General features: G+C 44.2%; 1 pseudogene; it reads left to right on the forward strand.

The window, feature by feature from the left end:
• The first annotated feature begins 7088 nt into the window (after positions 1–7088).
• Positions 7089–7495, forward strand: LOC112665091 (U6 snRNA-associated Sm-like protein LSm1; annotated as a pseudogene).
• Positions 7496–9964: the final 2469 nt, after the last annotated feature.

The following is a 9964-nucleotide window of genomic DNA, read 5'->3' on the forward strand; positions in this document are numbered from 1 at the left end:
ACCCAAGGTGGATGACACCAGAACCGAGGAGAGGAACAAATACCCGGTCCTTGTCTCAGGGGCAGCAAAGAGCAAAGAAGGCTAAAACGAGGGCAGGTGCAAAGTTAACAGCAAAGCCAGCCCGCACATGTGAAAGGCCAAGTAATTCGGAATCTGACGTCGCAGGGGTTCATAGGGAGACAGTGCTATGCAGGGCTGTGAGGGCAAGCCACAGAGGGCAAGTTGCAAGGGTCCTGGAGGATCCAGAAGAGGACAGAGGATGCACCACACCAGCAGGGAATGGGCCTGAGCAAAACTCCAGCGGGGATAGCGGGGAGACAGGTGTAGATAAGATGCAGAATGGAAGGGTGAGGATCCAGCAGGCAGAGCAATAAGGTATGCACCAGGGGGATCCAATCTGACCTGAAGCCATATAGATACATTTTTCCCACCCTGTGATCCCACCCGAAACCCCTCAATGGGACCAACTGAACCCTGTCCTGACTCCACATCCACGCTGCAAACACTCGGACAGGCTGCCTTAAAGTTGTAATGTGTTTTGTTAGAACACAAACCTTGTTCTCCTTTGCCAAGCTTCGAAACACGTAGACCTTCTTGGGGAAAGAGAGAGCAGGTTAACAAATTGCGTGGTTCTATCCCCAAATAAAGCCCAGGCCCCCTCCCCCACTCCAATTTCCCAAGATAATTGACTCATAAAGCCATGGCACTTACTGCCCATGATTCGTCTTTATTTTGCAAGATTACAGGAGGTGCACAAATTGCAGGCTGCAGACCACCTCTGGTTCTATCTGTTTGGTGAAAGGTTTGCCCCCCAAATAACAAAAACCTGTTATTTTATTTTAAAAAATATATATATACATCCAAAGGGGGCACGTTCCAGATTCCCAGTTTGAGTGCATGTAAAGAGAGAGTCAGAAATTTAGTAAATGTGAAACCTTATCCACTTGCCAAAATTCTATTCAGAGTACTCACCAGCCCAGTTTTTGGCAGCCTTCTGTGTTAGGTGGGCGGGGCCCATAAGGAAAGCTGCGAGTGGGAAAGTGCCCGAAGGCTTGCGGGTCACACAGTGGCTTGGCAGGGAGGCAGTGGCGGCCACATGCAGAGGCGAGGAGGCCTGGCCGGCAGGGCCGGGACTGCAGTGACCTGACCCAAAGACAGTGACCGAATTACTATGTCCAAGGGGCTCGTCAATACATGCTGGGGATACATACATCCCCATACATACATACATACATGATTTTGGGGGGGAGTTGGGGGGAGGATGGCTCCCAATGTGATTCCATGAATCCAGTATTTTTTTTCTTTTCCCTGCACCCCACCAGCCCAGCTAGACAATGAGGCCTGTTTTCTAGAAAAGGTGGAAAAAGCATCAAAAAAGGTCACAGAACAGAGAAGCAGGGTACGACACAAAGAAGCTGAAAATGAAGTAAATATGAACAATGAAGTAAACGTCACCCAATGCTGGTGGAGGGGCTGGAAGAGAGAGGGAGAAGTGTGGTGAGGAGGTCAGACATGAATTTCTGGCTCTCTCCAGTGGTGGAAACTTCTGTGGGCAGAAGAGAGGCTGGTAGGGTCAGCCTGCCAGATGTGCAGGGAAATCCCAGCACACTGCAGCTTACTCCCGACTTCCCAGATGTATCTCAGAAAAACCAGAGGCACCCACGGGAAAGCTGACCCTTGGGCAAGGTGCTCACCACGGCACCAGGCGGTAAGCCTCAGGTGGCTGAGGACGTGGCCAGGAGGCCCAAGATGGCACTCCCTCCTCCTCACCTCAGGAGTGAGAAGCTTCCTCCAGCCAAGCCCCAGGGTCCACAGCCATGCTCTCGCTGAGCCAAGAGCACAGGCGACAAGTCTCCCTCCCAGCAGTGGGCACCTCAGCAGCGGAGCAGGTGAGGCCAGAGGCTGCCCCAGGACAAGTGGGCGAGCATGTCAGCAGGTGAACCAGCAAGCCCCTCGAGGCTGGGGATGTGAGGGCATCCTGTGCCCAGGCACCCTCCTAGGAAAGTGAGCAAAAGGAGGAAGGGAAGAAGAGCCCGTCGGGAGGAAGTCACACACCTGAGGGAGACTATGTACTTGCGCTGATTTATCTTACTGGGGTGAGGGGAGGGACACCTTTAGACTAGGAGAAATCACGCTACCTTCATGCTGGTGGTGGCATTTGTGTTTTTGTTACCATTGCTGTTTTTCCTGCCACCAGAAAGCAAAAAATGTTCTGGAAAAAAATGTTAATGCTACATTTTCCTGCACGTGCTACTATTTGGCAAGAGCATTTCAGTCCCTTGGCCACCTCCAGTGTCTAAAGGGCCTATTGCAGATGGGCATGCATGGCAGCAGAAATCTCAGGACGGTGCCACCTGGCAAAGTCCCATCTGTGGTAGAACTTTTTCCTAGCTTGAGCCCCGCTGTGTGGAAGGAGGACTCTACCAGCAACCATGGGCACAAGCATGGGGCCCAGCCCTTCCCAGAGCAGCCTGCAGGGGCCACGAAGGATGTCCAGCACCAGCCAAGCGAGGAGCTCAAGAAGTGAAAACTAGAACAAACTCCAGTTTGTAATCTGGAGAGACTTGCCAAAGTTTCTATGGGAAAATAGCAACTCGGGGGTCATCTCCAACGGGACACTCACCTCAAGATGACTTCAGCAGTAGTGCCCACCCACTGTGCCAGGCTGATTCTCTGGAGGTGCCACCCCCTTGCTCGTCCCTTCCCCAGTCTCCCACTGATGCAATGAGATAACATAATGCATTCAAAAGCACGTCGTCAACTGCAAAGTGCTGTACAAAAGCTGGCATAATTATTAATATTAGCACTGGGTTTTGTTTTTTCTTTTTAAGAAAGAGAGATGCCAGTATTTGTGCATTGATAAGTCATAAAAGACTTCCTGCCTGAGCCTCTTCCCTTATTTCTTTGCCTGTGAACCACTCAATTCTACCAAATGAGTCCTTTTATTGGAGATGTTGCTCGTTAAAATGGACAAACAGCTCCTGCCTGTCTCAGTACTCAGGCCATAGGAGGCCTCTGTCAATACCTGCCTTGTGGGACTGCACAGGACCGGAAGAGATGTCACCCTTGCACTCACGTGGAAAAGACAGGGCAAGCAGTGCGACCACAAGCCAGCGTTTAAGGAGACTACGGCTCATCGTTGGCATGTGAGCCTCACCCCTGGAGGATTTTTTCAGTCTTCCAGAGAGCAGCACTCATTTCTTCTGCATCTCTTAAACTTGCTGGTGTCCATCCCGGGGCTCCAGACTTGTTCAGTGAAAGAGTGCTTGGCTGATCAGTTAGTAGTAATTGCTCAAGAGCCGATATGCTCATCAAATCCATAAATCAGTGCCTGGACTCAAAGCCCAGCTCTTGTAGGGGAGACACTAGTCCAAGGGGCAGGAGGCCTGAGTTCTGGTTCTTAATAGCCACAAGTTTCAGGCTGGACTTTCGAAAAGTCCCCTCCCTTGTTTGGACTATAGTTTCTTCATTTGTAAACTCCAGAAAGTGCACAAAAGAATTTTTGAGTGTGTGAACCCACAGGTTATGATTCCATCTATCCCCCTGCTCTCTTGGACAATGCAAACAAAACAAAATCAAATAAAATAATCTCTAACAATTTAGCAACAGGAACAGCCCTATTCTTGATGAGATTCCAACGAAGTTAAGACTGATTTTTATTAGATTTTGCAGTTATTTAATGCTATTAGAATATCATTGGTAGGATGATTAAAAATTTTCAGTGAAATGTAAGTAAATGATTCATTTAAATCTGGATCTACAGTGGTAATAAAGCCAACAAAAGGACCCAGAGTATGGTCAGGCAGGAGAGCCAACAGGGTGGCAGGAAAATGGGTCCAGAACCAGATACTGCACCATGAGACTTGTCCACATGCCACCTCAAGAATGAAAACGAAGACTAAGTGATAAATCTGAGCCTCTGAATTGTGTTGATAACCAATACATGTGGACCTCTAACTTATGTGGAAATGAAATTGCAACTTGCAATTCAATAATTTGCAACACAATTAATACAAAAATCATAATCTGCCTAGCTTAACTTTGAATCTTTAATGATTTGAAATGTCCTGCCTTGACATTATTGTGGTACGTGCAGATTTACACCACACACACACACACACACACACACACACACCTGAATAATAATAGCATAGGACTGAGCTACTTTTCATACTCTGCCATGAGAAGTCATAGTATAATGTTCAGAACATGGCAGGTTGGTTGGGGTTGGGGGGCTCAGCTCTATAAGCATTAGCAATGATATGATGATGATGATGATGACGACGATGACGATGGCTGTCATCACAATATAACAAGAAAAATACAGAGGACATGTCACTGGGAGACCTAGCCCAGGCTGGAAGTCAGTGAGACCCTCCTGGAGGGAGTGACATCTTGGCAAGCAAAGAGGAAAGAAGGGCCCCACTTCCACTTGCAGGCCCAGTGTGGGTACCGATTGGCTATCAGCAGAAACTATTGTGGGTGCCAATCTAAGTTTGTTGGGTGCCCCTCCCAGCAGCTGTCTCTATCCAAGCTTTGGATGTTACCCTGTCCTGTCGCATTTCTAGTCTCACCTCACTCTCCAACCTGAATCTCAGCAATGCTGAATGTGTGCTCTCCTAGAAGCTGCTTTTAAAAATAAATCTTTGATGCAAGTTTGTTTCTGGGGCATCTGTCTCTTTCTTTAATAGCAAACATTTAATCATGGGCAGTCCTATTAAGTTAGCAGCATCAGCATCCTCAACTGAACATGGAAAGACACTGAGGCAGGCATGAACTGGATCCTGAGTGCTCTTCTAAAAAGAGGAAACTGAGGCATGGGATGACAAAGAACCTTGCCCACATTCATATGACCTAGTAGGTCATATGAAGCAAGTGGTAGGGCTGCGATAAAGCCAGTTCTGTTGGTCCCCTAAGGCTGTGTGTGACGATAGTGTCTCATTCTCAACAACCTTTATTTTAAGGGTTTGAGGCTTGCCCACAAAGCTGTGGGCTCTAAAAGGTCAGGACATTACCGGTTTCCCTCACTGCTCTATCCCTTCGCACAGTACTTGGCGACAGGACAGAACAGTGCCTCACCAAATATTTATTGACTGAATGAATAAAAGAGCGAGTGAATTCTGTCTACTTCAGGAGGTGCTAAAGGAAATGAAGGCAAATGTGTTTTCGGTGATGCTTATATTATACACAGAGGAAGGGAAAAGACGTTTGAAGTACGGTTTTTAGCAACTCAGTTAGTTGGGATGTAAACAAGAAACGGCAAGCCCTCCAAGTATTCGTACACAAGGTATTTCATAACACTTGCTGGTGTCCCACATGACAGAAGAGGCTGGAAAGGCAACACCGGATGGTAAGGTGCCCGAGAGACAAGTGCGACAGGAAGCCACTGCCATCCAGAGAAGAGCCACAGAGGACCTGAGGGGGGAACTGGGGTCACTCAGCAGAGGCTGAGAACCACAGGAAGTTAATGGCTGAGATGCGGGGGCCATGGAATTTGCAGGATCTTCCAAGGACTCAGTCAACTCAAGGCAAAGGGAAGGGAAGAGAAATGTGCCAGCTTCTCCCTTCTTTTTGCCTTCGTTCTCCCTCCAGTGCCTCTCTTTGACCAAACCCAAGAGGAGCTCTCTGGCAGGGGAGCCTGGAAAAGCAACCAGCATGGGTCGGCATCCACTGATATCACTCTGGGCAAGGAAGGGAGGAAACAGGCTCTGGGGCTGCACAGGGTCTAATCCTATACTGAAGATGTTAAAACTATCTCTGGGCAAAGGAGAGGTTGATCTTTTTTATATATTTCTTACAAGATGGCAGATTCAGGAAGAAGAAGAGGGAGACATTTGGAACAAGCCTGAGAATCAATCACCTCTGGATGTGGAATTCCTGGATGAGATGGTTGAACAGTGCAGCACTAGGGGTGCTGGGTGTAGTGTGAGAAGTTTTCTCTCTTTGGGTCATTCACACCAAGGTGTGGCTCCCTGGAAAGCCCACCACCCAGGGCCTCAGCTTGTCCATTCAGGTCCCAGGCCCCAGAGAAAATGGCTCCTCAACCAAGTGACTAACTGACTTAGGAGAGTGACCTCTGTGGTCTAAGGATACACTGTTCTGATCAGCCTAAGTGTCCAACTATTTCACAAAGGATTCCCCAAACCAAAGCATAGAAGACACATTGACCACCAGAGCTGCAAGGACCCTATGAGCCTACCTGGTGCTATCTGATTCCCTGCCCCTACCTCTATTCTAAATAAAATAATTGAAGGCCAGGGGTTGAAGGACGCTTCACTCTGGTAATATTGCAACATAACAACAGAGTCAGAATGTCAGCTCAGGTCAGGGTTGCCAGAGGGGCCAAAAGAGGTATGATATATGGTGAGTATGTGTGTGTAAGTTTGAAATGAAATGCCTCACAACAATATATAATGGAAGATGGTAAACTTTATTTCATAGAGAATCAGTGTTGAGGTAAACGGAGTGATCTGATTGAGAATAATCATACTTGGCACATTAATCTTAATTTTAAAATACAAAATAGTTTGGGGCACCCGGGTGGCTCAGTCAGTTAAGTGTTCAGCTTCTGATTTTGGCTCAGGTTGTGGTCTCAGGGTCATGAGATCAAGCCCTGCCTAAGGCTCTGCATCCACCTTGGGCTCCATGCTCAGCTGGGAGTCTGCGAGTCTCTCTCCCTCTGCTCCTCTTTCACTCTCTCTCTCAAATAAATAAGATCTTTTAAAAAAAACACACAAAATAGTTAAAACTTACAAATTATATTCAATAGAGTTTAATAATTTATTGTCAAAGATGTTGAAGAAGCCAAAAGACCTTGGCAGCCTTCGGTTGAGGATGTCTCAAAAAGGTACAGGAGACAGAGCTAAATGTGCAATGGCCCTGGGACATGTCCTGGAAACCACTTTTAAAAATAAATCTCTAGAGGAGTTTCCAGCAGATCTGGGCTGCTGAGAGCTGGGACAGACATACTGTTCCTGGTCCTGGCTCCTGTTGGGGTCCTGCCCAGGCAGCGACTGCAGAGGAAAGAAAGAGGTATTGGTCATGCTGGCCCACTACTGCTATACACTGCAGCCTTATCTCAGCTCAGAATGAACTATATGCCCACCATAGCCAGCCTCACCAAGGCCATAGACAAAAAGCACTTGGTCCTGATTCAAATTGGAAGGATATTTACTGGTTTTATAAGAATCATTGATCAAGTTGCTAATTTAGTGCTACATCAGGCTGTGGAGCATATTCATGTGGACAAAAAAATACAGTGATATTCCTCAAGGAATTTTTATGCCTTTCTCAGAGGAGAAAATGTGGTCCTACTAGGAGAAATATCATTGGAAAAGACAGTGACACATCCCACCAAGTGTCTGTTGAAGGAATCCTAGAAAAACAAGGGATAGAACAGCACACCAAGATGGAAGCTGAGAAGCTGAAAGTCCAAGCTCTGAAGGATGAGAGTCTCTCCATTCCAAATCAAGCAGATACCCTTGATGAGTATTAGGTCAACAACTCAGAGACTATTGGTTGTGGGAAGCAGGGGCTGTCACTGAATGAAAGTGACATCCTGGTTACCACACACTTTTGACTAGAGATTGTAGAGTTTTGAAAAGTCATTTTACTTTGAATTCTTTCACATGTGCAATGTGAAGAAATCACATCTTTTTTCCCCTTATTAATGGCAAAATCATTGTTCAAAACAACAAATAGTGGCATAGCCTCCTTTCACACATCACTGTGAAACCAGCAACTACTTTATACTGCTCTTCTTGTCCCAAATTAGCATTTACAGGAGATGTTCTTCATTTACCTATAAATAAAATATGAAACTCAAGACTCAAAAATGAATAAACAAACAAACAAATCTCTGGAGACTTTGGCCAAGAGCAACTATAAAAGTTAAATATATTGCATAAAGTAGTTGTTAAAAGTCATCGGAGAGTAAAAGTAGCCAGGACTTTAGAGGCCAAGATTCTGGAGAAAAGAGAAACAGTGAGTAAAATCTAAATTTCCTTCATGTTTTCCCTTCTAGGCATTTTCCAGTTCTCAAGAGGTACCAATGAAATAGAGGTGAGACATTGGTCTAGAACTGTAGTAGCCTAGGTGGTCTGAGAAGCCAAAAATTGAAGTGCAAATCTACCAAATTACTCAGAACATAAGGAACTCTTATCCTGGAGAAAGAGCCTAAATAGAAATAAGTCAGGCATTCTGCACTTGATTTTCCCTCAAGGAATTTTTTCATTCCTAAGCTTTCCACATGATAGGCAAGCGGCCAAGAAACTAAGCAGTAAACAGCTTCTAAGAGGTTGAAAACCCAGTCAGAGTTTCAGTAGTCTCAAAGTGCTAGGGAGAAAAAATATTGATGTTCAAGGCCCATCAAGGAGGAGAAATTTCAGTAAATAACCTAGGCTTTTATTGAGACAGATGAAGGATCATATCCTAAGAGATGAGACAAGCCAGGCAGAGACCAGCACTCACAAAGCCTAAAATCCTACTTCAAAATATCTCAATTCCTGATAGGATCAAGGTATACTGCCTTCTAGGTAAAAAAAATATATATCCTCTCCAAAGGAAGGCAAAATTATTCAGAGCCTCAATAATTCTTCATTCCCAATTTCCAATATTCAGTCAAAACTTACACAACATGCTAGGAAATAAAACCAAATTTTTTAAAAAGAGAGACTATAGGAAAACATATAGTAGCCTACATACTGTGGTTATCAAAGACTATAAACCCAAGATTAATATGCTCAAATAGATGGAAAGATAGAAACCTGGAATCTTTCTTAAAAGAAGTAAACAAAATTCTAGGACTCAGAAATATGATAACTAAAATTAAGGATTCAATAAACAGGTAATAGGTTTAACAGCAGATTAGACACAACAGAAAAGAGGATTACTAAATTGGAAAATAGGTCAGTAGAAAAATCATCAAATTGAAACAGAAGAAGAAAAGATTAAACACACATATACATATCTACACAAAATGAGACACAGAGAAATAAAAAAATGTAAAATAACATGAGAGACACAGTAAAAAGAATCAACATATGTGGAATTTGAATCCTAGAAGAGAGGAAACAGACCAGAATCAGTATTCAAAGAGATAAAGACTGAGAGTATATAGATTCAAGTAGCAACAACAAACTCAAAGACACAAAATCAAAGTACACAAAGGCACGTTATACTAAACCTTCAGAAAAAAATATAAAAAGAAAAATCTTAAAATAACCAGAGGAGGGAAAAAATTCAGCAGAAGTAATAAGACCCACGCTACACAAACAATAGAAGCCAACAGAATGACAGAGCTAAAAGGCTGAGGGCAGAGGGAAGAAACTGCCAGTCTAGAATTCTACATCCAGCAGAAATACCCTTAAAAATGAATACCAAAAAAATTCAAGCAAATAAAAAATTAGAAAATGTATTGCCAACAGATACACATTAAAAGAAATACCAGACAAAGTTACTCTGATAAAATGATCCTACTTGGAAGAATAGTAATGCAGAATGAGCACCAGATGGTAAATAGAAGAGCAAATCAAAATGACTATTAACTATTTAAAGCAGTAAAAATAATAATGTCTTGTGAGATTTCAAATACATAGAGACATAAAATACATGACCAAAATAGCATAAAAGGAAGAAAAGAATTGAGCAAATGGAATTAGGGTGATGTGTGGTCCATGTATTATCCAGGAAGTAGTAAAATTATTAATTGGAGAGTAGATCCTGTGAAGGCATATGGTATATCTTTCGCAGAGTTTGACAAACTAACACCCACATTCAAATCCAGCCCACAGCCTATTTTATATAGCTTGGGACCTAAGAATGGTTTTGCATTTTTAGAGAATAGTTGAAGAAGGAGGAGGGAGAGGAGACAGAGGGAAGAGGGAGTCAGAGGCTGTGTATGTCCCTCTATACCTAAAATATTTACTATCTGTCTCTGCACAGATAAAAAAGCATGCCAACCCCT

This window comes from Canis lupus, chromosome 17, assembly GCF_003254725.2.
Source record: "Canis lupus dingo isolate Sandy chromosome 17, ASM325472v2, whole genome shotgun sequence".
In the NCBI taxonomy this organism is placed as follows: Eukaryota; Metazoa; Chordata; class Mammalia; order Carnivora; family Canidae; genus Canis; species Canis lupus.